This window comes from Schistocerca cancellata, chromosome 4 (genome assembly GCF_023864275.1).
Source record: "Schistocerca cancellata isolate TAMUIC-IGC-003103 chromosome 4, iqSchCanc2.1, whole genome shotgun sequence".
NCBI classification, from domain to species: domain Eukaryota; kingdom Metazoa; phylum Arthropoda; class Insecta; order Orthoptera; family Acrididae; genus Schistocerca; species Schistocerca cancellata.
The window spans coordinates 496,585,761-496,610,531 of NC_064629.1; positions in this window are offsets into that span (position 1 = coordinate 496,585,761).

Below are 24,771 nucleotides of genomic sequence, written 5' to 3' on the forward strand. Positions count from 1 at the left end.
AAGCCTGATTGAAATGGCTTGGGGGGCCCCAGAACTGTACTGCATCATATACACCAAGATATAAGGTTATAATTATGGATATCTACACTCCTGGAAATTGAAATAAGAACACCGTGAATTCATTGTCCCACGAAGGGGAAACTTTATTGACACATTCCTGGGGTCAGATACATCACATGATCACACTGACAGAACCACAGGCACATAGACACAGGCAACAGAGCATGCACAATGTCGGCACTAGTACAGTGTATATCCACCTTTCGCAGCAATGCAGGCTACTATTCTCCAATGGAGACGATCGTAGAGATGCTGGATGTAGTCCTGTGGAACGGCTTGCCATGCCATTTCCACCTGGCGCCTCAGTTGGACCAGCGTTCGTGCTGGACGTGCCGACCGCGTGAGACGACGCTTCATCCAGTCCCAAACATGCTCAATGGGGGACAGATCCGGAGATCTTGCTGGCCAGGGTAGTTGACTTACACCTTCTAGAGCACGTTGGGTGGCACGGGATACATGCGGACGTGCATTGTCTTGTTGGAACAGCAAGTTCCCTTGCCGGTCTAGGAATGGTAGAACGATGGGTTCGATGACGGTTTGGATGTACCGTGCACTATTCAGTGTCCCCTCGACGATCACGAGTGGTGTACGGCCAGTGTAGGAGATCGCTCCCCACACCATGATGCCGGGTGTTGGCCCTGTGTGCCTCGGTCGTATGCAGTCCTGATTGTGGCGCTCACCTGCACGGCGCCAAACACGCATACGACCATCATTGGCACCAAGGCAGAAGCGACTCTCATCGCTGAAGACGACACGTCTCCATTCGTCCCTCCATTCACGCCTGTCGCGACACCACTGGAGGCGGGCTGCACGATGTTGGGGCGTGAGCGGAAGACGGCCTAACGGTGTGCGGGACCGTAGCCCAGCTTCATGGAGACGGTTGCGAATGGTCCTCGCCGATACCCCAGGAGCAACAGTGTCCCTAATTTGCTGGGAAGTGGCGGTGCGGTCCCCTACGGCACTGCGTAGGATCCTACGGTCTTGGCGTGCATCCGTGCGTCGCTGCGGTCCGGTCCCAGGTCGAGGGCACGTGCACCTTCCGCCGACCACTGGCGACAACATCGATGTACTGTGGAGACCTCACGCCCCACGTGTTGAGCAATTCGGCGGTACGTCCACCCGGCCTCCCGCATGCCCACTATACGCCCTCGCTCAAAGTCCGTCAACTGCACATACGGTTCACGTCCACGCTGTCGCGGCATGCTACCAGTGTTAAAGACTGCGATGGAGCTCCGTATGCCACGGCAAACTGGCTGACACTGACGGCGGCGGTGCACAAATGCTGCGCAGCTAGCGCCATTCGACGGCCAACACCGCGGTTCCTGGTGTGTCCGCTGTGCCGTGCGTGTGATCATTGCTTGTACAGCCCTCTCGAAGTGTCCGGAGCAAGTATGGTGGGTCTGACACACCGGTGTCAATGTGTTCTTTTTTCCATTTCCAGGAGTGTATATTTTATTAGCTGCTTCACTCTAAACAAAAGCTACTAAGTATTAGCACGGTTTACTACTGATTTGACTGCGTCCATTAAAGTCCGAGACGTCTTAGTCACACATGACGTTAACAATTTTGATGTAATTTGTGCAGAAATTCACCTATTTTGCTACCTAATTAGCGTCGTTTGCGTGTAGGCAAATTTTAAATCTAAGAGTCGGTCTGACTTTAAGTGTATACAATCTGCCAAGGCTGCTTCAGTACTTCATCGTACTAAAAGGAAAGTATATTCGCAATATTTTCAAGTTGCCACCTAATGGCATCTCATTAAAAAATTATACTCTTGAAGGAGCTTAAAAACATTACAGAAATCGCTTCATGATGCAAGAATTTTATGCCTTTCGCCACTGTGTCAAAGAAGTTACATGGTTAAATTTTAGATAGTAAACAGAAACAATTCTTCTCTTTTCCTCATTTTAGTGAATTAATCTGTTTCCATGAAAAGGAACGGCTCTTCTATAGGTTATAAAACTCCTAAACACCAAATTCCGGTATCGACGTTTACGGTTTCTTTTATTACTAGAAAATTATTACTTGAGTGCTACGCAACACTCAATCAAACAACACCCACATAAAAGTAATCAGGGGACATAAAATCAAAAAATAAAACACCTGGCTGCCGGTGACCGATGGAGACATTACTGAAGGCGCATGGCAAAAGAATATGGCAGATTACCTTAGCAGTGACATGGAGGCGTCAGTTGTCGGCTTGTGATCGCAGTTACGAGTTGCCATCGTAATTCAAGCCGATCTGATCGTCACAACTAGAGAACAACAGGGTAATTAACTTTTTCTCTGACTAACGGACAGTCTACGATAGGACATTTTTGGTGCTTGTAGCGCTCAGTTTCACAGTCTCGACATGACGCCTAAACGGTAGGACTATATCGTCTTGAGACTGACTGTACCAGACAGGGAAACACAGAATCACGTCTTGAGGGCAAAAGAAACTGTATTCCAGTAAGAGGAAGGTCTTCCTGTGAGGATTAATAGTTTACTGAAATGTTTATTCTCGTTGTCGGTATAAGAGGTGAAGTGATTTAGTTTGGCAGTGGGTTGTAGAAACTGTCTATCACACTTACATGCTCAACACAGAAATACTATACAAGGGAATGTAGATCGTGTATATCAGTAAACTAACAAATTGCAATTTGCTTCCACTGAAACCCTATGTTCTCAACACTGTGATAAATAAAAATAAGAAGTATCCTTATTACACATTAGTAATGCAAATGAAGTAAATTTCTTACAAAACACATTAAATGCTACAAATGGGTCTGCCTGTTCTACAATGGTACGCCGTCACAGAGACAGCACATATCAGTTATGCAAAAGAAATCGCTAATATAATTTTTTTTTATTAGAATCGCCAGACCTGAATTGTTGTAGGACGAAATTAAATGTAATCATAAGTTTTAACGTATGAATTAATATTCTCAAGTTCGTATCACCATTAAAGGATTTAGATTCAATTATTTGAACCAAAAGATAAATAGAATTTCCCTTAATTATGTCACATGCCAAGCGCTGGTTTTTCCTGAGATTGCGCGTCACGGTTCGTAACCACAAATTAGCTGGTTGGCGTTAGTGACAGGGAGACTTTGACCTGACTAAGAAGTGGCTATAAATGATGTGAAGGTAACAAAAGGCTGGGAGATAAACAAGCTACTCTCAAGAACGTTCAACAATCTGAAGTTTATTAGAAGATGTGCAGACTGAACCGTAGAGCTCTGGCGGAGATGTGCCCTATGAGCGGCCAAGTCTGGTACAGTGACGGCGTAGTGACACTGTCGTTCCGTCTACTCTCAGAATCCGATCCACACTAAAATCAGAGTCCCACAGGTGCTGCCTATCGGCGACTGCTGCCTATCTCCTGACGGCCTCGCACATCAACTGCCTCTTCCGACTAACTCCTGTCTCTCTAACTCTTCTTCACTTCTTCACCCCCCCCCCCCCCCCCCCCGGGGCATCTTGTTGCCGATTTTCCCTTCGACCCCGCCGGCTATTACCGTGAAGAAATGTCGAGAGCTACTTGCCTCCTTCTCGCTGCACTATTCTTCAGTGGTTCTTCAGAGGCTGGGTGGAAGGTTGAGATGTTTCTCTTAATACTTAATATGGTCATACACTGTGTCCGAAGCTCCGTATTGGCTTCTCATGATGTAGAGCTGTCCCCACCAGAATGCCATCTCTCTTTCTCCCTCTCAAGGTCCCGTTACCAGAAGTGTACACAGAGCCCTCCTTGTGCCATTATGGCTTATAGCCTTTAGCATGCTGTCAGGACGGCAGCCTGGCGCTGACTAGCCAGCTCGCTTACGGGTCTGTGGCTCCTCTCGCCGTGCCAAATCACATTACTGTTGCTAGATTGCTGTCAACACCGCTGCCCATCAGCCTGTCCAAAGCTAGCCAGACCGCTTCTGGGTCTGTGGCTTCTCTAGCCACCACTACATACATCACTGTTGCTTCTTTATAGTTTATCACTTCAGTTATTAACATCGCCTTAACAATTCCCCGTTTTGTTGTTACGAGTACAATTAAGACTTCGTTTTACTCATGGATATAACACCTCCCCTGCCAGCAGAATCGGCGTTACCCTTCAGAGTAGCGTCAATTGTGAATCCTTTTTATTTTCTTTTTATTACATACATCACAGGTTTTATTTTGGTTTGGTACATTAACACTTTGGCATAATATGTTTTCCTTAGCACTTGATAGAACATAATTTACTTAACCCACTACATATTCACAACACAGTTTAATTAAACAGTGGTAACTTTAATCGTATTAACACACTGATAGAGTTACATTAACTTTTCATCTCTTTAGTTAAACTATGGTATACATAGTTTTACAATTTGCTTTCATTTAACGCCGGTTTCTGAATAAGACCGCCTCATCTTGACAGTGTCCCCACCTTTCATAAATCACATCTTCAGTCTCTTTATTGCTTTGTCTTTTAGTTAAACTCGTTTCCGGATACTGGTTCACAATTATATTCCTTATACAAATTTTACCGCAACAGTCATTATTGCCAAAGTATTTCCATATGCTTTTAAAACATTCCTTACAGCATTTACAGTGTTTATAACAACATGTTACTGTGATTAGGATACTTGTTGTTATAGTTATATACGTAAGTACTGAATAGTGTGTGAAGTATCGAGAATATTTCAGTTCCTCTTCCTGTCTTTCTGCCATTCTCTGGACATCGTCCAGTCTTTTTCCTGCGGATTTTAAATCGTCCATCTGTGTTACTACCTGCTCCAATGGTAAATCTAACGATAACACTGAGACATTGCTCTTTTCTTCATTCACAATACAACAATCGAATTCTACCCTCCAGGGGCTCACAGTTCTTTTGTGAGTTCGTGCGTGGCTCACATGGGGCTCTGAGATATTGCAGCTCATTCTTCATTCACTAACACTTTTTCCTTCTCCCTACCCCATAACCCTGCTCTTTCCCCGTTGCCATCTCCTTCCCCTCTCTCGGTGTTCTGCTTTATGTCGACATGGCTATGCCCCTGGTTTCCTTTATTGGATGCAATTTTGTTGCCAGTTCTTTCACCCTTTTGGCGTTTCGGTCCCCACTTAAGGTTTGACTTCCTCTTCAAAACTTCCTGTTTTTGGTATGAGCCATATGGGGAAGAACTCCCTCCCGAACACCTGAAGTGTGGATTCCTCGCCGCTCTCCCTTGCCCTCACCCTCCCCCACTGTAGCCCCCTTCCATCCTGCTAGATCACCAGCATGTGTAGCCAGTCCATGTTGTGGGGCTGTTATGTACCCATATGGCTGAGTCCCCTGACAACACAGGGATCACACTACTGATACCTGAGCTGTTCCCTCCCTGTGCATGCCAAGGAGTGGTTGCCTGTCTTCTTGGAACATCGGAACTCACAGGAATGGCGGCTGTGCCAGATAGCCTTTGCTGTGGCTCGGTGGCGCCCATTGGAAGAGCCCCTGGTCGGCGTCGGTGGTATCAAGGTGGATGCTTGGCGTATGAAGCGTATCAAGCTGCAAAAATCTGGCCGTTCTCACACAGCCATCTCTTCAAATGGTGAAGGTTCCTTAAATGCAGTCTCATATGACCCGGCACTCTTAGGCTAGACGTCTTAGGCTGAAACCTTTTCCCCATTACCTCGTCTGTACTAGGACAGATGGAGACACATTCATCGCCACAAAGCCATTGTTTTTCGCCGAAAATATTTGGGACAGGTTTGGTGAATTGAATATTAGTAAGATGCAGTCGGGCCCCTGCCTCCAAATCCGCAGCTGTCTATGCCTGTGATCGTCTTGGCAATGTCCCAGTGTCTATCACTCCTCACCAATCTCTGAACACGGTCCAGAGGCCGTTTTGATGGGGACAGTACCCTACAAACTGATCTGGGGCGACGTGGAGTTCATTTCGTTCGACGTGTGCAGAAGGGTCGCAAAGACAACCGCACCAATACTGCCGCCTTCATCCTGGCTTTCGAGGGGGATACCCGCCCAGAGAAGGTAAAGGTTATGTGTTACAGATGTGACGTGAAACCATACATCCCTCCACCTATGTGGTGCTCTCGATGCTTGCGTTTTTGGGATATGTCATCCCATTGTACAGCGGGCCCTTTCTGTGGTAGCTGTGCCTACCCCGTCCATGAGGGAACCCCTTATCTCCGCCACCAGTGTGTACTAATTGTGGTGGCTGCAACTCCCCTCAGTTACCGGATTTCCCGGCTTTCAGGAGAGAAAGAAGATACAATCGCCTGTCTTACACCAAGGCTTACCAAAAGAACAAGAGACTATATCCAGTCTCACTACCTTCAACTTTTGCCTCTGTTATTTCCTTGTCTCCTCTTCCTCCTCCTCCTCCTCCCACTCTGTCAACCTCACCCCAGCCCTGCCTCACTCTCCCCTCCACCTCCCCTGCTGTTCCCATGACCTCCCATCAGGAAGTCACCCACCTACCCCAGCTGAAGAAGTGCCCCCCTTCTTCAGCATCAGCCAGTGATTGGACTCCCTCCTGGGAACCCTCTCCCCAGCGTCTCTCACGTCAGAAGACTGTTACCACCAGTCGGCCACGAGGCGCACTGGTTGTGGGCCCCAAGGTCGTCCACTCTCTTTCAGTTCCCGATCTTGCAGACGCCTGTACTACCCCTGTGTCCTGTCCTCCTCCATCTCAGAAAGAGAAGAAGAAGAAACATAAATCCGAAGAGACGGTGTCTCTTGTGCCCCTCTCGCAACCTGAGTCTGACATATTATTTATGGATGTCACCCCATCCTTGTCGGTGACAACTACTGAACAAGTGACCTGACCTCCTCCTGGGCTCCTTCTTACCTACTTTGGAATCACGGCACACGATCATCCAGTGGTACTGCAATGGCTGCTGTCGTCACCTACTGGGAATGTAACGTATTGTCTCCTCTTTTTCTGCATTCTGTCTTGTTCTCCAAGAAACGCATTTCAATGACGACCACTCTCCCACTTTACATGGTTATTGGGCATTCTGTTGGAACCGTGCTGGCCCTGGGATAGCATCTGGTGGGGTCTGCACTTTCGTTCGCTCCACTGTCCTTAGTGACTGGATTCCCCTACGTATGGCCTTGGAAGTGATAGCAGGTAAAGTGCTACCGACTCTGACAATCACCATTTGCAATGTCTACCTCCCTCGGGGCAAGCCACTAGCTTATGCTGCACTATCTACCTTACTTCAGCAACTCCCGCCCCCATTTCGCTTCCTTGAGGATTTCAATGCTCACCATCCACTGTGGGGGACTGTTATATCAGCGGCTTGGGGTATCCTAATCAACCAACTTATCATGGACTTCGATTTGTGTCTCCTCAACGATGGTTCCCCTACCCACTTCAGTGCCACTCATGGCCTTCCCTGCAATCGATCTTGCGATCTCCTCCCTTGCCCTCATGGCTTCCCTACATTGGTCATCCCACTATGACCTTTGTGACAGTGACCACTTCCCAGTGAAACTATCGTTCCCCTGCTACCACCAGGCAGACAGGCCTCCAATTTGGGCATTCTGCAGTGCCAGTTGGTCTTTATACAGGTCTACTGTCAGCTTTGACACCTCCCTCTCTAATTCCATTGATGTAGCCGTGCAATACATCTCTGCCATTCTTCTTCATGCTGCTGGCACTGCTTTCCCCCTATCCACAGGGCCCCCTCGTCAGTGGCTGGTACTGTGGTGAACCAAGGACGTCGCAGTCGCTGGCCAGGACTGCCGACAGGCACTGCAGCGATTGAAGCGACGCCCCTCTCAGTCCAACCTCCTCATTTTTAAGTGTCCTCCTGCTAAGTCTCGTTACATTATTAAGTCGAATAAAAAGGAATGCTAGGAGCGGTATGTTTTTCCCTGGGGACATATGCCTCTTTATCGCAGGTTTGGTCGAAGGTCTGCAGCGTTCTGGGCCGCCAACAACAGTCAACTGTCCAGGGTGTGAACATCCAAGGAGCTCTGTGCACCAAACCATTGTTCCTCGCAGAAGACTTTGCGACACACTTTGTGATGGCATCTTCGTCCGCTTCCTATCCTGCTACCTTTCTCTAGCAGAAACTCAGAGTTGAACAGACCCCCTCCATTTTGTCGGACATCACGCTGAGCCATACAGGGCTCCTTTCACTGAATGGGAATTGGTGCTGGCTCATAGCTCTTCACGAGACACCACCATAGGACTCGACTCCTTTCACAATCAAATGATTGAACACTTGGACGTTCCCCAGAGGCAACAGCTCATCAGGGTCTTCAATCACATCTGGCTCATAGGTACTTTTCCGGCGCAATGGCGAGACAGTAAAGTTATCCCCGTCCTTAAGCCTGGGAAAATGCCAACGTTTCTCTACAGCTACCGCCCCATTAGCCTTAAAAATGTGCTTTGTAAACTGCTTGAAAGGATCGTCAACTCCAGATTATGTTGGGTACTCGAATCTTTGGATCTTTTGTCACCATATCAGTGTGCCTTCGGGGGCAGGGCGCTCTCCAGCTGACCATTTACTCTGATAGGAATCAGCCATCTGACAGCGTTTTACGCACCACCAGCACCTTGTCACAATGTTCTTTGACCTACATAAGGCGTATACCATGGCTTGGCGCCATCACATCTTAGTTACCCTCCATGACTGTGGCTTCGATGGTACCCTTCCGATCTTTATCCGCGAGTTTTTATCATAGATGATCTTCTGGTTTCGAGTTGCCACTTCACTCAGCACCCCTCAGATTCAGGAGAATGATATCCCACAGGGTTCTGTGTTAAGTTTTACGCTCTTCCTCATTGCCATCAATGGGCTTGCGATGTGTGTTGGGCCTCTGGTTGCCCCGGCGTTGAACGTTGACGATTTTTGATTCTAGTGCAGCTCCCTCTCGATGGCATCTGCTGAGCGTCAGCCCCAAGGCGCCATCTGACGGGGCTCTACGTGAATCACCGCCCATGGCTTCCAGTTTTCCTCCTCCAAAACGAGGGCTGCTCCTGTTTGTCGTTGACCCAAAGTACACCCTGATCCAGAAATTCATTTAGGTAACCAGCTCCTTCATGTTGTAACACATTCCCGTTTATTGGGCCTTATTTTTGATAATCGCTGCCCCACATTCGTTACCTAAATACTAATTGCATGCGGAAGCTTAATGCTCTCCACCTCTGGGCCCACACCTCTGGGCCCCCTCTCAGCCCCCTGGCTCAGCAGCTGTTGTGGCTGAGCACCTGAAGGATAATTTGGAAAATATTTCGAGTAGATTTCCCCACCATGTTATAGTTCTGGGTGGAGATTTTAATTTGCCGGATATAGACTGGGAGACTCAGACGTTCATAACGGGTGGCAGGGACAAAGAATCCAGTGAAATTTTTTTTTAAGTGCTTTATCTGAAAACTACCTTGAGCAGTTAAACAGAGAACCGACCCGTGGCGATAACATATTAGACCTTCTGGTGACAAACAGACCCGAAATATTTGAAAAAGTTAATGCAGAACAGGGAATCAGCGATCATAAAGCGGTTACGGCATCGATGATTTCAGCCGTAAATAGGAATATTAAAAAGGGTAGGAAGATTTTTCTGTTTAAAAAAAGTGACAAAAAGCAGATTTCAGAGTCCCTGACGGCTCAACACAAAAGTTTTGTCTCAAGTACAGATAGTGTTGAGGATCAGTGGACAAAGTTCAAAACCGTCGTACATAATGCGTTAGATGAGTATGTGCCAAGCAAGATCGTAAGAGATGTAAAAGAGCCACCATGGTACAACAACCGAGTTAGAAAACTGCTGCGGAAGCAAAGGGAACTTCACAGCAATCATAAACATAGCCAAAGCCTTGCAGACAAACAAAAATTACGTGAAGCGAAATGTAGTGTGAGGAGGGCTATGCGAGAGGCGTTCAATGAATTCGAAAGTAAAGTTCTATGTACTGATTTGGCAGAAAATCCTAAGAAATTTTGGTCTTATGTCAAAGCGGTAGGTGGATCAAAACAAAATGTCCAGACACTCTGTGACCGAGATAGTACTGAAACAGAGGATGACGGACTAAAGGCCGAAATACTAAATGTCTTTTTCCAAAGTTGTTTCACAGTGGAAGATTGCACTGTAGTTCCTTCTCTAGATTGTCGCACAGATGACAAAATGGTAGATATCGAAATAGACGACAGAGGGATAGAGAAACAATTAAAATCGCTCAAAAGAGGAAAGGCCTCTGGACCTGATGGGATACCAGTTCAATTTTACACAGAGTACGCGAAGGAACTTGCCCCCCTTCTTGCAGCGGTGTACCGTAGGTCTCTAGAAGAGCGTAGCGTTCCAAATGATTGGAAAAGGGCACAGGTCATACCCGTTTTCAAGAAGGGACGTCGAACAGATGTGCAGAACTATAGACCTATATCTCTAACGTCGATCAGTTGTAGAATTTTGGAACACGTATTGTGTTCGAGTATAATGACTTTTCTGAAGACTAGAAATCTACTCTGTAGGAATCATCATGGGTTTCGAAAAAGACGGTCATGTGTAACCCAGCTCGCGCTATTCGTCCACGAGACTCAGAGGGCCATAGACACGGGTTCACAGGTAGATGCCGTGTTTATTGACTTCCGCAAGGCGTTCGATACAGTTCCTCACAGTCGTTTAATGAACAAAGTAAGAGCATATGGACTATCAGACCAATTGTGTGATTGGATTGAGGAGTTCCTAGATAACAGGACACAGCATGTCATTCTCAATGGAGAGAAGTCCTCCGAAGTAAGAGTGATTTCCGGTTTGCCGCAGGGGAGTGTCATAGGACCGTTGCTATTCACAATATACATAAATTACCTGGTGGATGACATCGGAAGTTCACTGAGGCTTTAAGCAGATGATGCTGTGGTGTATCGAGAGGTTGTAACAATGGAAAATTGTACTGAAATGCAGGAGGATCTGCAGCGAAGTGACGCATGGTGCAGGGAATGGCAATTGAATCTCAATGTAGACAAGTGTAATGTGCTGCGAATACACAGAAAGATAGATCCTTTATCATTTAGCTACAAAATAGCAGGTCAGCAACTGGAAGCAGTTAATACCATAAATTATCTGGGAGTATGCATTAGGAGTGATTTAAAATGGAATGATCATATAATGTTGAGCGTCGGTAAAGCAGATGCCAGACTGAGATTCATTGGAAGAATCCTAAGGAAATGCAATCCGAAAACAAAGGAAGTAGGTTACAGTACGCTTGTTCGCCCACTGCTTGAATACTGCTCAGCAGTGTGGGATCCGTACCAGATAGGGTTGATAGAAGATATAGAGAAGATCCAACGGAGAGCAGCGCGCTTCGTTACAGGATCATTCAGTAATCGCGAAAGCGTTACGGAGATGATAGATAAACTCCAGTGGAAGACTCTGCAGGAGAGACGCTCAGTAGCTCGGTACAGGCTTTTGTCAAAGTTTCGAGAACATACCTTCACCGAAGAGTCAAGCAGTATATTGCTCCCTCCTACGTATATCTCACGAAGAGACCATGAGGATAAAATCAGAGAGATTAGAGCCCACACAGAGGCATACCGACAATCCTTCTTTCCACGAACAATATGAGACTGGAATAGAAGGGAGAACCGATAGAGGTACTCAAGGTACCCTCCGCCACACACCGTCAGGTGGCTTGCGGAGTATGGATGTAGATGTAGATGTAGATGTAGATCTTGGAGTGCAGACTGTTCCACTCTCCTCCATCATCACTGTGCTCTGGTTTTATCCAGACTCGATTATGGTAGCCAGGTTCATGGCTTAGCAGCTCCTTCCACTTTGAAACTCATTGATCCTGTCCATCATTGTGGGGTGCGTATCGCTATTGGTGCCTTTCGCATTAGTCCTGTTGAGAGTCTCCTCACAGAAGCAGGGATTCCCCCTCTACACATGCAACAGAGCCAACTCCATGTTTCATATGCAGTCACCATTCGCCAATTTCCTGACCACCCAGTATACCCTATGCTCTTCGTCATTGAGGGATGTTTCCCTCCTAACACCCGACCACGGGTGGGATTGCCAGTTAGCATGACTCTCACTACCCTCTGCCCGGATCTCCATCTGCACTCACTGGACTGCGCCCTGTGTTTTTCTTCCCATACACCCCCCCCCCCCCCCTCTGGATGTTGCCAAGACCACGGATTAGGACCGCTCTCTTCCAGGGTCCTAGGGTATGTGGCTCCTATGGTTTATTGGTGTCTTTTATTTGCCATCCTTGCAGAGTTCCTGGGTGCCATCATCCTTTATACTGATGGTTCTAAGACTACTGATAAGGTGGGATACGCTTTCACATCTCCTACCAGCTTAGAGCACCATTTGTTGCCAGGATCATGTAGTGTATTTACAACAGAGCTTCTAGCCATTTAAAGGGCCCTCCTTTTTGTTTCTCAGGCCTCTCTTCATAGTTTTGTGAGCAGCCTTCAAGCTGTCGATCGATGCTACTCTCATCACCCCTTGGTCTCTGCTATCCATGACCTTATCTCTGCCCTTGAGCATGCCGCCTTTCAGTCGTCTTTCTCTGGGTCCTGAGTCATGTGGGAATCCCAGGGAATGAACTGGCACAGAGTTTGGCTAGAGAAGCGGATACTTACCTCCATTTTCCTTTCACGATTCCAGCGGCAGATACGCGGATCTACGTGAAATCTCTCTTTGCCCAACTGTGGAATGCCATTTGGAGCTCTACTGCTCATAGTAATAAACTCCGCACTGTCAAGGAGTCTACTGCAATTTGAAGCACTTCTTTCCGCCCCTCTCGGAAGGAGTACACTGTTTCATGTCGTTTACGCACTGGCCATACCCGGCTCACCCATTGTTTCCTCCTACGTAATGACCCACCCCCACAATATGGTGGTGGCGCCAGACTGACGATGTCTCACATATTGGTGGCATGTCCCCTTCTTTCGATCCTTCGTGTAAGTACAGTATTCTACTTCCTTAAATTTAATATTAGCAGATGATCCAAGGATGGTAGACCTGGTCCTCGGTTTCCTTCGTGAAAGAGGTTTTTACTTTCAGATATAAGGTTCTCCTTTCGTCTTGGAGCAGGTGCGGGTTGTTGGTTGTGACTCGGACTCCTTTTGCAGTCTTCACGGTCTGTGACCCCATAACCGACCCCACCCATTTTTTCCAGTTTTTATACTTGGTCTCATCTTTTATGCTTATACTGTGTGTATTTAATGTTCATTTTTTTATAACTTAACTCCTCTGACTGAATCCGTTAACTTTTAGCAGACTCTCTTTCTTATGTAAGCCACATTGGAATCGCGGGACTGATGCCCTCACCGTTGGGTCCCATACTCTCTCAATTAATCAATCAATTAATCGAATTCCAAATTAATCTGAGGCACTACCTCTTTCTCTGTGGTACTACTATGGATTTCTCTGTCTGTTTGTATGAACACTCTGGTTCCATATCCCTTACATTTACTATTGAAGCTTATTTTACCCACCCATTTCATTACTAGGTCCAGTGGTGGTTTCTTTCCAAGTGGTACCGTTAGGCCTTCCTCTTTTGGCGCTACGTACAACCATTCATTACTGTTTAGATGTGTGCAAATGCTTTGATTCAGCGCGACCACTTTTCACACAAAATCTTCCGGAATTTTTCTCACCGGTTGCAACAACTTGGCTTAACACTGTTCGTCATCGAATGTTGACAACAAGGCAAATCACTGTCAGCACAGTCGTCTATTCTTACTTTCTTCCTTGCATTTCAGTTGCTCCGCAGAAAGTGTCTCGTATTGACTTTTGGACGCATCTATTAGTAAGAATTCCTTTTCTGGCGCCATGTATACATACCTCCCATTCATTTCCGTGATCTCTTTAGATAGTGGAAGTACTCTACACAACATGAAAATATTATTATCTGTCAAGGGGATGTTGATTACATAGCCTAATATACTACTCGCGCTGAAAACATTTAGATCAGTTATTCTGGGTAGTTGGTAACCTGAGGATTCGGCTAGAGGAACAGGAAATTGTACAACTTTTAGCTCTTCACGTATTAAACTTAAACATTTCACAGTTTGAACTGGGTTTATGATATGAGGCTGCAGTATTCTCTTTTGTGCATTTACAATACCATGTATCATTTCTTCATATTCTTCCTCAATTTGGCCGCACACTGCCCCTAATTGTAATACTTGATCTGTTATTGTGGCAAAGGACGCTACACGTTTGAAACCCGTGTCTGTTTCTTTCACATAGTCTTCCACGAACCTTTCTAATCTTTGCATGCCCGTCGTTAGATCATGTTCGTTTGATTTTAACGTATACACTGTCTTGTTCACTCCTGGTAACGTGGCCCTTACTACTGCCATTTGTTCCTTTATTAACCTTAGCAATCCTTCTGAAGTTCATCCATCCCACCGCTGTTTTACCGTACCTTCCCGCCTTCTGAAACCTCTCTGTTATAGCATCTAGATTCAAATAAGTAACAATTCTCCATGTGGTGCTATATATTTCTACTTGTCCTTCGTTATCATAAGATAATCCTGAAGAACTCGAAAACTGTGTCACCTGAAAATTATTCATTGCATACTCTGATGTAGTGATGTGGTATGTGGCTACCACTATGAGGAGTAGGACAATTCTCCACTTGAGTGCCATACCTGAAATTTAAAAGAACTGCTATAACCTATTTGCATGTACATTAGTTTCCCTATTTCTCTTAATTTTTATTACTACATTAGGACCATCAACTTTTAATACTTCATATGGACCTTTCCACTGTTAGTCTAATTTCCGAGATCTACCACGTCTCATCGACTCATCGTGCAGTAACACTTTACCTCCTACTTTGGATTCAGTTTCATGTCATATTGTCTCTTACTGGTTTTCTTACTCTTTATAATCGAGACTCCAGCCACTCTGTGGTCTTCCTGCATTCTCGCTCTTAGCCTATTTACACATGATTCATAATCGTAGGTTACCTGTTGTGATTCCTGCTGCAGTACTCCCGATATGTTGACCTTTTTTCCCATATAGTAGTTCGAGTGGTGTGTAGCCTGTGCTGCTGTGTGGTGTAGTGTTGAACAGAAAATTTGCATACGGAAACCGTCTCTCCAAGAATTTTGATCGTCTGTTAAAAAAGCCTGAGGTACTCTACAAGTGTCCTATGACTTCTTTCTAGCTCACCATTTGATTCTGGGTGACAAGCTGTAGTATGTATACGCTTAACTTTCAGCAGTTTAGACACTCTTTTAAAAACGTCACTCACAAAATTGGAACCATGATCCGTTAATAATACTGATGGAATTCCATACCTTAATACAATGTTTTCCACGAGTGCTTCAGCTACAGTCTCGGCATCTTGCCTTCAATTGTCCTGAAATGTTAACATGTACATTTGCCTGTGCTGGATGCATATAGAGGACCTACTATAGCCATTGAGCATTTCTCAAATACTGTCTCTGCAGTGTCTGTAATCTGTAAGGGCATTCTTGTCTTCATCTGCGTGTTTTTATTTTTCTGACTTGACGGAAATTTTCCGTATGTAATTTTAAATATCGCGCTTCATTCCGCGCCACCACTTGTACGCCTTGATTCTTTCTAATGTCCTGATCATTCTCTGGTGCCCTCCCAAATGATTAACATGCTACTCCTTCAGTATGTTCTCCTTTTACTCCGGACTAATTTCCTCTTCGCTATCAGCTTCCTGTTCTATTTATGCCGAGACTTGTGCTTGCCGCACGTTTACGTAATTTTCTTCCCCACTTGCTTGTGCTACAGAGATCTTCTCTGTCTCTATATTCTGTTTCGTATCTATCTGTTCCTTCCCTTAGTGCCGGCCGCGGTGGTCTAGCGGTTCTAGGCGCTCAGTCCGGAACCGCGGCACTGCTACGGTCGCAGGTTCGAATCCTGCCTCGGGCATGGATGTGTGTGATGTCCTTAGGTTAGTTAGGTTTAAGTAGTTTTAAGTTCTACGGGACTGATGACCACAGATGTTAAGTCCCATAGTGCTAAGAGCCAGCCTTCCCTTAGTGCCTTATTCTTCTTATCGCATTCGCATTACTATTTAGCTTTCCTGGTTAGTATATTACCCCACAGTCATACTCTTCAAGCTTTAGTCTCCAGTTCAGGAGTCTCGAACTTGGATCCTTTACACTGAATATCCATGTCAGTGGCTTGTGGTTTGTTACCACTGTAAACCTTCGACCATATATAAGTGGTCAAAACTCTTTTACTGCATACACTATCGGCAACAATTCCATTTCTGTTGTGCTATAATTTAGTTCTGCCTTGCTCAATGCTCTAGACGCATATGCAATGGGCAAGTCTTCGCCAACTTTCTTGCCTTGCGATTACACGGCTCCCAGGGCAGCGTTACTCGCATCCGTTGTAACAATAAACGGTTTCATGAAATCTGGGTACTGGAGTAGCAGAGGATTTATCAGCTTCTCCTTCAGCTCTTCGAACGCATTGTTCAGTTTTTCTCCCCAGTTATACCCAATTCCTTTGTTTAAAACCTCATGAAGTGCCTCTGCAATTTTGCTATATTGTGCGATGAAACGGTTGTAATAGCCTATTAATCTGAGAAAGCCGTTTAATTCTTTCGTAGTTCCTGACTGTGGAAAGAACTTTACCTTCTCCTACTTCGCCATATTCGGCGCTATTCCTCTGTCAGTAATACAATTACCTAGGAAGATTACTTTCTTCCTCATGAATTCCTACTTGTCTGATTGCAGCTTCAATTTGTGCTCTCGCAACGTATCAAATATTTCCCGGAGCTTTTCGTTATACTTTTGCAGGTTTTTCCCATAACATACTATGTCATCTAAATAAACACAACATTTCACACCTTGCAAACCTGCCAAAACTGTGTTCATTAATCTCTGGAAACATCCTGGGGCTCCCTTCAGTCCCATCAGCATTCTCTTATATTCATAATGTTGGTAGTTCGAACGGAACACAGTTTTCTCTGTCCTTCTCATCCGTCACTATCTGGTGGTATCCGTTTACAAGGTCAAGTGTCGAGAAGTATTTTGCTTGCCCTAGCCGGACCAAAATATCGGAGATGTTCGGTAGTGGAAATGCATCACCTATAGCGATGTCATTTAATTGTCTGTAGTCCACTACGATTCTCCATTTCAGCTTACCACAGGAATCTAATTTTCTAGGAACCAATAGTAACGGTGCGTTCCAGGCGCTCCTACTCTCGACAATTATGTCATCTCTTAACATGTGCTCTATTTGCTCTTTACCAGTTCTTTCTCCGCTTCTGGGATCCGATAGGGTCTGGCTTTTATTACCTTCCCTTCATCTGCCGACGCAATTGGTATACTGTGCTTTTTATTGCCGAAGTATAGGACAATTTGTCACCTGGTAAATGAAATACATCTCCGTACTCAACGCTAACCTCCTCTAGAGCACTTTTCTCTTCAGCATTCAAGTGGTCCAATCTTAATTGCTTTCGCATAACAGTAGCACGACTTTCCGTCTTTCCTACGACATCAGTGCTACCTTTTACTTCACGTACTTTTATGAGTCTTTCTAACTCTTCCATCATGAACCTGATGTTTCCTTAAGGAACTCTGTCCTCTGACAAGTTCTATGCCCTCACTATGAATTTAACATTTCGCACTTTCACCAAGGGTTCAGGTACATGCACCACCTGTGCAATTTCCTGTCTTGGAATAATCATTTCTTTTTCGCTTTCCTGAAGTACGTTTCTGCCCACCCTTAATAACAGTATTCTTTCCTCTCGGGGCCCTATTTCCCCTCCCGTCTAATCCTGAATCCGATTAGATCCCATATCCCTTCGGTTCTTCTTCTACTACTGTCAAGGGTATATCTCGCCCTTGCAGCCTTATTACTTTATCTGCATAGTCTAACTTGACCTTATGCTCTGTTAAGTAATCTCTACCTATTAAACCGTCATACGGGATGTCTAATCCCGATCCGTGCACATGGAACTTGTGCCCGAGTTTTCCAGCACCTTCCACATTTAGGTGTATCCTTACTGCACCTATCGTACTCACGGCTTCTCTTGTTAAACCTTTCAGCCGAAGCCTATCTGCTACATTAATTATAATTGCACTCTTCACTGCAATACTTGTTCTCTTTAGTAAACATAACTGTGCTCCTGTGTCTGTCAGTAACTTTAAATATACTTTTAACTCTATACAGTACAATACTAAAACATCGTTCTCTGTTGCACAGTCTATTCCCCTAACTGTGGGTTGTAACGTCTAGAGAAACAAAAACAATATATTATGTAGTAATTAGAGAATTAGATGTATCATATTGTGTCATTGCATAAAATTATGTATTTTTTTTATTATTTATTTCTGAAAACGTCTGCGTCGGCGAGTAATAAAACCGACACAGAAGATAAATGTTAAACAGAGATTAAAAAAGGAACTAGTATATAATGCGTGATGTAGATTAATGTCTTTGTCTTCTTGATTTGGAAGTTGTGCGAGTAAGATCTCCTGTTGTTGTCGTAGAGAACGCGAATGTAGCACTCTTTTGTCGAGACTAAGCAATGTACGCCATTACGTGTGAATGCACAAAGGTCTGTAATCACTGAGATATTTAAAGGTTTTAATAGAGTTGTTTAAATGAAAACTTGTATTATTTATTGTTAAGCTTGCTTGCATATTATCCCATCCTGTTGAGACATTTTTCAGTTATATAAATATTATCTGTGGTGCTGAGCTGCGTGGAGAACGAAGAGCCGCTGCCGCGGCGTATTTAAACGACTTACAATATAGTCGAGCATACCGCAAGGAAGCGGTAAAATAATAGTAAAATAATATTATTTCTTTTAGCTCCCAGACTGGCAGTGAAGATCAGCAGATTTTATGATGTGTTGCAGGTTGACGCGGGCTGCTGATAGGATGTAATTTACAGTGCAAATAATTTAATGTACCTTCAGAATCTGATAGGAATCTTGCTGTGCTCCGTTCTGATCTGGCAAACTTTATAGTGACAACGTATTTTTTAATGAGAGTCTCATGTTCTTGGGCTAGTCGTGGTATGAAATAGCATTTTAACGAGAAATAAAATCCACTGCGAACTTGTGTTTTTGAACGATCATACGAACTGTAACATCAGTGTTCATAACAAAGTAATTTCAACTTTTAATCACTATGAAGTAGGGAAGATATATTGATTCTTAGCATGAGTTGCAGTTACGAAAAATCGTTCCTTAAATTGTAGGCCAGATCCAGAACAATCAGACTTCCATATATACATTTTATTCCGCTAAAAGGTAATGATGATAAAGAAAAGCAAAGCACAGCATTGCTAAAAGTATTTCACGTAACTCTCTTCGTAAATGTGTTGTTACAAAGAGAATAGATAAACTAAAGAATAACAATTTAACAATTCGCGAGAGAGTTGTACGCGAAACTGTCGCCCAAAAACGCGGGGCCCGAATTTGCAGTGGCCACAAATATAAAATTTTATGTATTTTTCTTTCAGTGTTGATTGTTATGTATGTGTAGATATATATGTATTTAGTGATAAATGTATGTATGTATATCATGATCAATGCTATGTATTAATGAATGTGTAAACACTCTTTCATGACAAAACGTACTACTGCAAACGAGTCTGAGAAGACGATCCTGATAGTACTGAGAAGCTGTAACGACTACGTAATCCGGGGCAGCCGAACCCCGAGATAAGATAAACTAAAGGTAAGACTACAGTGTAGTTGTCCTGTTTGTAGAAGTCGAGCTCCAGTGAAGTGATCTCATTTTGCTAGTGGTGTGCATATTGTGCGTAGTTTGATGTTAGTGTTTGTGACAGGACAAAGTTGATGGTAGATAGTAATTTTTAGTGTGCAGTTAGTGTAGACAAATTAACGTATTTTGTGTGCAAGGGGCAAAACTGTCAGACTTTGTGTTTTAGTAAGCAATTTAGGAATATGGTTAAGCTGCGTAGTCAACGTCCGAGCAATATGGATACTGAGGAACAACAATTAGTTAGTGCAGGAAATGTTTAACCGGGTACCTCAAGTAGTACTAGTACTCTCTTTGAGGATATAACATGTGAGAATGTGGGAGCAGGGGCACAGGAAGTGGTGCCACCGCCCACTAGTCCTCAAGGGGATGTAGAGAAAGAAGTTGTACCACCACCAGAAAAGCAGGAACCAGAGAGTGGTAATCTGCCTGGTGGGTATTCGCTACTGGCTATATTAGAGCGCGTGCTGAATTACCAGGCAGAATTTGCGCAACAGCAAGTCGAGCGAGACCGCCAGCAAGCTGAGCGAGATCGTAGGCTAGCAGAAAATTTACTTGCCCAGCAAGCTGAGCGAGATCGCCAGTTAACAGAAAGTTTCCTTGCCCAGCAAGCTGAGCGAGATCGCCGGCAAGCTGAGCGGGACCAGCAACTTGTGCAATCGTTAGAAAACATGAAAAAAGAGATTGCAGATATGAAACAGAATTATGAGTCGATACCTAAGGCCGTGCAGGAGCTGACTGAACAGGTCAACAACCTGCAAGTAGCAAACACTAACAGGGTAGACGAAATAGGTGTATTAGCCAATCGAGTAGAAAAGCTAGAAATAGATTCCACGCAGCTTGTAGAGCAGAAGTGGAACGAACAAGCAACTAAAATTGAAACAGAATTCAACTCATGGCTAGAAGTGAAGGAGTGTGAGATTGACAAGAACATTAATTCCAAAGTACAAGCAGCCATAGCAAATAGAGGCTCCGAATCGTTCAGTACCGCAGTAAATAGTCAGGTACAGAACGACGTGCAAACCATCAAACAAATACTCAGTGAGGCTATTTCGCAGTGGCAAGTGAATATGAACAAACGGATATCCGACCTGGAGAAGGGTTTAGTACAAAGCAGAAAGCATTTGGAACAGGAACCTCTGTCGCCAACAGCCCATGGTTTTGGCAACGCACAAACTTATACGCGATACAACAATGGGGAATCTGTAGTCGATAATGCGAAGAGCTGTAGCTTCGGTTCGGAGCACACAGCATATGTCCCAGGAGCAAAACCATGTAGTTCAAAAATATTAGTGCAAGAAAGTTTAATCAAAAATAGACAATTTCAAACGTTTACTACTGAACGGAAATCAGTACACCCAGTAGTATTCATAAAAAGCTTTAAAAATATCTTGCCCAGTGTGTGGAACGAAACACAGAAAATTCAATACGTAATGTCGTACATTCAAGGTGACGCAGCGTTGTGGGCTACAGAAGTGGCAGACAGCTGCATGACATATGAACAGTTCGAAAGGGCATTTCTATCGAAATATTGGTCGCCTTGTATACAAGAGCGGCTAAGAAAAGAAGTATATAATCCCGAACCGTACTCACCTCGTCTGGGGAATTTGAGACGGTATTTTGAAAAATATATAAACAAAACACGCTACTGGGACGAGCCTATATCACCAAGAGACATAATAAGACTACTAAAATCACATTTACCCATTCATATCAAAGAGAAATTAATACACGTACCAGAAAGTGATATGGAAAACTTCCTGTCTGTTCTAGATTCTATAGACTTGATACAGGAAGACGCAAAATCAGCGTGTGATCACTCGCGGAATAATGGGTCAGGATGTAAACATGACAGAAATAGTAGTGCACAAAACCACAACCATGGAAATGGTGGGGGTGGTAACAAGCGGCAAGAACATTCGCAAAATGGTAGTAATGGTAGAGGCCAGAACGGGTATGGACAAACAACTTATAACAAAAAGCGTCGATTTGACGACCGGTACGAATCCGGAATGTCAGGGACCAACCGCTGGAAAAATGCGCGAGGTCAGTGGCAGAGCAATTATAGTGATAGTAATCGAAATTGGCAGCAAAAGCAGCGAAGAAGCCCAGAGCGACAGGGTAATGACCGGTATGACAACAATAGACCACCACCGCAAAACGCGCCTATTGCGCAGCCGTGGCGGCCGACAAATCAGAGTGTACATATAGTGGAGGTCGCGGACAATAGCCGTCCAAGTACTTCACAAGTAACTAATCCAACAAACCAGAATCGGCCTCGATATGCTCTCCATCGATGGCCGAGGGATGGAGTGAGAGCAACACGAGTGATAATAATATACCTGGGATACGTATGCTGCGATACAACGATGGTGTCAGTATGGATAAAGATCTACTGAACGAACCACACGAATGTAAGAAAGATAATAACGAAAATGTGCAAGCTATTATCGAAGCGAAAATCAATGATGTTGCAGTGAATATAATCATCGACACAGGTGCCTCAGTAAGTGTAATGAGTATGGAGTTATTTAAGGCACTGGGAAAAGGACATAGCATTCCGACTTTCCCGGTTAATAATTGTAAGGTGTCTGGAGCCATTAGTGCACAGAGCCAATCAGTTAAGTACCAGGTGCAGGTGGAGATTTGTAAGGAGGGCGAAGCCATAGTGAGCTCGTTCCTCGTTGTTAAAGGATTGAAGGTGGCCTGTATTCTGGGAGTAGATTTTCTCCGTGAGAGGGACGCATTGATCGACCTCTCCTTGGGAAAATTAAGCATAGTTAATAGGGGTAGGAGGATTGAGTTATCTATGATGAAATCGAAGGAGGTACTTGTGCCGTGTTGTAATCGAATCAATATCAAGGGTAGGAACCCTTGGGTACTACACCTTGATGATTTGTCACATGCAGCAGACCTCTATTATCCGAATTTAGAGGATCGAAATTTTGAAATAAATGTTCAGGCATTTCAAACCAAAGTGCAGGAATCTGAAGGGTTAAGCGATATACAAAAGCAACAGTTGACGCAGCTGCTATCGGAATACACTATGGTATTTACCGACCGACCAGGAATAGTCAAAGGGTACCACTATCACATAGAGGTGATGCCCCATAAAACATACTGTCGCGCAACTTACTCCATCCCTTGGTCGAGGAGGGAATTGGTAGCTAAAGAGATTCGGAAGATGTTAGAGTGGGATATCATTGAGACCTCCTTCTCTCCATACAGTAGTCCTCTTGTAGCAGTGGCGAAAGCCAATGGAAAAATCAGGCTAGGGTTAGATGCGAGGGACATTAACAAAATTATCATACCTGTCCGGACTCGCCCTGAGAATTTAGATGAGCAGATACAAAAATTTCATGGAGTACGAATGTAGCTATTTGTTAGCACATACCCATACGGGGAAGATCAAAGGATTGTATCCACGTAAAGATGTGAAGTTATTTATTCAGTGACATATCACATATAAAGAGTAATAGTTGTAAGAATATTTTAATTGTGTTTTAGAATATAAGTATGTTAATATTAAGAAAGAAATTTGTGTGTAATGAAACTTGGAGGAAGTGGATTCAGAAAGTAGGCAATAGCTTACACAGGAAAGATTTTGTTTACAGACAATTAGAGCCATTTAAAATATTATATGCTCATTAAGCAACGAACAATCTTCTTGTTGATAAAGTGAGGATTAATTGTGACTTCTGAAATTTTCCCGGCGTATTTCTTCTTCTAATAATTTCCGGGTATGCAGCCGGATCCCGTCGACATTCTGCCACGTTATTTCGGCCCAGAGACGTCCGGCCATCATCAGGTGAGTACACAACTACTGAAGAGCCCAGGTGCAGTCGCGGTATTTATGCCGAATCTCGCGCAGAATCTCGTGGCAGAATGTCGACGGGATCCGGCTGCATACCCGGAAATTATTAGATGAGGATTAATTTCTTGAATCATTATACAAAGGGTTAATTTCTTGAACCATTTTCTATGTGTAGTGTGTAAGTGCAATTAATGACGCAATCTAATATAGTAAGGTAACTGTTGTAATTGTATTAGAATAAGGAACCCTGAGAGAGAGAGTCTTGACTAGCCAAACATGGACTTTGTAATATGCAACAATTATGTGATGTTTGCTGCCAGTAGTGATTTGAGAACGACACTGGAGCATAAGCTAATCAAAAAACAAGCCGGTTCCGTGGAAACTCCGCTTTGTATATAACAATGCTTCAATTGAAGCCTGTGTACTTGGTACACGCCCTTGAATATTCATTACGCGATACGCGAATTAAGTCAACCAATGTGGAACCTACACTGTAGTCATATAGGAAAAATCATTAAAAATAATGCTAGTGCTAAATGAAGTATTTATTGAGCAATATGCCCAAGTCAAGCTGTCATGCACAAGGTAAAATCTGATTGATAGATGGGTGATAACCAGGCAAGCTACACTGATAAGAAAATTAAAAAATTTTACAAAAGGGCTATATACGCCTAGTAACAATATGAAAAGTGTGTTGTGATAAGGTAAAAACAAATAGACGCCATGTAGATTAGAGTGAGTATGCGAAGAACAGTTAAAAGGTATTAAAAAATAAACTGTGTGCATAAACAATGGAGGAAAGGACGGAATAATGTGTGTAGCAGGGACAGAAAATGACTGTTGTATCTGCACCAATATATACGTCGATAAGTCTAGTGTTGAGTGATAAACTGTCCTAGTGCAGTGCTCAACGAACAATAGACAGTGTATAAAAACAGTAGTTATTGATCTGTTCGGAGTCGATTTAAACGAACATCGCTCGATGGGGATATTTAGTATGTGTGTTACGAAACCTTTTCACGTGTTGAAAGACGCTCTGGCAGTGTACCAACCGTGGAGTGAGTGAAAATGTGAAGTACAATGTGCGTGTGACGAACCTTGAATACCAGTGTCACAATGCCACAAGAAACCTGTTATCACGCCAAACCATCCTGTGCATACCAGTGAAGCGACGGCTTACTGAACAATAAACGCTTTTAACAAGTTGCATCTTCTTCCACAGCTAGTAATCTGTGTCCTTAAAGACAGTACACCGA